The 2,635-nt window shown below is 32.3% G+C and overlaps 1 long non-coding RNA gene across 2 annotated transcripts; it reads left to right on the top strand.

Annotated features, from left to right (window-relative positions):
• Positions 1-1,127: 1,127 nt before the first annotated feature.
• Positions 1,128-1,840, top strand: LOC119643211. 2 transcript variants are annotated; one of them, XR_005248233.1, is made up of 3 exons: positions 1,128-1,261; positions 1,319-1,461; positions 1,536-1,840. It is a non-coding gene; the product is annotated as an uncharacterized LOC119643211 (long non-coding RNA). The 2 variants fall into 2 exon arrangements; XR_005248232.1 differs by lacking the exon at positions 1,536-1,840 and having other exon boundaries at positions 1,319-1,513.
• The last annotated feature ends 795 nt before the right edge of the window (positions 1,841-2,635 follow it).

Raw genomic sequence — 2,635 nt, 5'->3', positions numbered from 1 at the left:
ACATTGGAAGAAAAGTTAAAGAGAAAATTGCAGAAGGAAATTTACAATACCATCATCAACACTACTCTTTTATTAACCCTCAATTAACTCCACCTCTATATCCAACAAATGTTGAGAAAACCAAGATCCAAACATTTTCGAGAATTCGCCTTGGTCATACAATTGCAACTCACCAATGGATCCTGAAGAAGTCTTCTCCCCCAATCTGCTGTTGTGGACAAACTCTTACTATAAAGCACATTCTCTGCGACTGCCTCAACTTTTCCTTGGCTAGAAGTATTGCATTTGGAACGATTAACCCTTTGAACATTCTACAATCAGCTTCAGAACAGAATATCAATTCTATATATTACTTTTTTAATACTACTAAGTTCACTATCTAATATCCATTTATTTAAATTAGAGCCGATAGCCTGTGTTGCTAGTGCTCAATGTCCTTTTTTTAGTCTAAGAATTCATTTCAGTCTAAAATTAAAATAATAATAATAATAATACAACCATCAATGATGCATACATGCGTGTATATGTGTATTTTTATATGTATACGTTGCTAAAATGTAATACTTTTGTGATAACACAATTTTGCATACCTATACATACATCTACGCGATCTACGTTTGAAGCGAAGGTAGCATAAGAAAAATAGTCACTTGTTTAGCTAGCAAGTTAGCGTCCCTTCCAGTACAAACTACAGTGTTCTTGTAGGGATAATATAATATTTTGGGGAAAAAAAAGAGGGGGAAATTTTTAAATAAAAACTGCGCACTAATGTGAAAGCTTGTAGAAGCTTAATAACCCTGCTATTGGAAAAAACATATGGTTATTGTTTTCAATTTTTCCGAAAATGGCAGCGAATTTTTGCAAAAGATTTTTAGCTGCAAAAAGTTTAATTAATGTAAATAGAAATCTTAAAAATGTGCAACGTAATTACGGTTACAAAAACAACACAACGCATCAACCATCAAAAACTTATGGAAAATATTTATGGATTATTGACGGCGGTGCGACTGCGATCATTTGCATAAATTTATTCAAATGCGGGACCAATTCAGTGAAAGCATTTAATATGAGACACTCAAAGGTGAATACTTTTCCACATAGAATAAACTTATATACAAGCTCCTGTCAAAGGCTGCCGTACAAAACTGATGTTAATGACATGTAGAATAATTGACGTCAAATTTCTATAAAATCCATTTATATAAAATCCTATTTCCAAAAGCCGTTCTATGAATAACTGTATTAAGCGAAGTCGTGCAAGGTATTTAATAGTGAGCCATATCTCACTGTATTAATCTTTTTTTCAAATTTATTGCAGTATGATGAAGATTCAACAATAAGCAAATTAATAGCACGTGAAAGATGTTTTATCAAGTTTGCGTCCAGTGAATATGACGGGCAATTATACATGACACCACAAGATTTTTTTTTTAGAATCAGTTGTCTAACAAGAACCCAGACGTAAATATATTAATGAACACACCAAGCAACTTTCTGCTTAATTCCAAATAAATTTTTTGTTTTATAAAATGAAGCTTGCTTGAAACGTCGCATACTAACTGAACGTGATATAAATTCAATGCGTGATGAAACTCCACCGTTGAAGAAAGGTTCAAATCAATTGTCTAGAAAATTAAAGGATCGAGGTAGCTTCATATACACATAAAGTTGAATTTAGTGTTTTGGAAAAAAAATCTCGTCTTTTTCTTTTAGGCATTATTTCCTATACCGAGTATTCGTTTTTATTATCAATTTTAACAGGTAAGTGAAGCATATATCGGAATTAACGTTCGTATGTATTAAAAACTCTGTGGAGAATGTTTAAAACACCATAAAAAGAATTAGAAACTATTTAATTTTTCTTCCACTCCTAAACAATTAGTTAGAATAACAGGTGCCTTTCCTTGATTTGCTTGACTACTCTATACCAGCATTTCAGGTTGTCTGTCTGAAGTTACAAATGCAGTTCACAAGAAAACAGTGAACAGTGGAAGTTTGATTTCAATTTTTGATTCTAATTTTTAATTTCATCTTGTCATCTCCAATGTTAACCAATTTCAATACTTATATATATATATATACAGCTCCTTAGCTGCGAGGTATTTCAATGTGTACAAAAATCATCCAGGTTATGGTTTACTATTTTTTTATGATCCCCTTAAGATTTCTAAATTACAACTTGGAATAGAAATGTTAACGCCTTTCAAAGCTATGTGTCTGTTCTCTTTTTAATAACCGAACCTGCTAAGTTTGTCTGATGAGAAAGCTTTCTATTTCATGAATATTTACAAAGAATCTAGAACTAATACCATATACTTAGTAGTAGGGACTCGCAAGTAAAGTAAAGAGTTGGAGCTATATCGATAAGAGGCATACGATGCGCTCTGCAATTGTCTTATTTTGACAAACAACCCAGCCGAGAATCAATTAAAGTAATTTTGAAAGTAGATGATTTTTTTTGTTTGCTATAGGGTTGAGTAGATTGATGGATGGGGGGGTGAATGGCCCTCTCAGAATAAATTGTTTATTTTTCCCAACGCGAAATATATATAACGATAATAGTATCGCGCAAATGTAATGGTACAGAGTCAAGACGAATTCAACTTATGTTACAAATAAATCTATTTCCTCGCGT

The sequence above is a fragment of the Glossina fuscipes genome, unplaced genomic scaffold, assembly GCF_014805625.2.
Source record: "Glossina fuscipes isolate IAEA_lab_2018 unplaced genomic scaffold, Yale_Gfus_2 59135, whole genome shotgun sequence".
Taxonomy (NCBI): domain Eukaryota; kingdom Metazoa; phylum Arthropoda; class Insecta; order Diptera; family Glossinidae; genus Glossina; species Glossina fuscipes.
The sequence above is the reverse complement of the archived record's forward strand: the minus strand, read 5'-3'. Positions and strand labels throughout refer to the sequence as shown.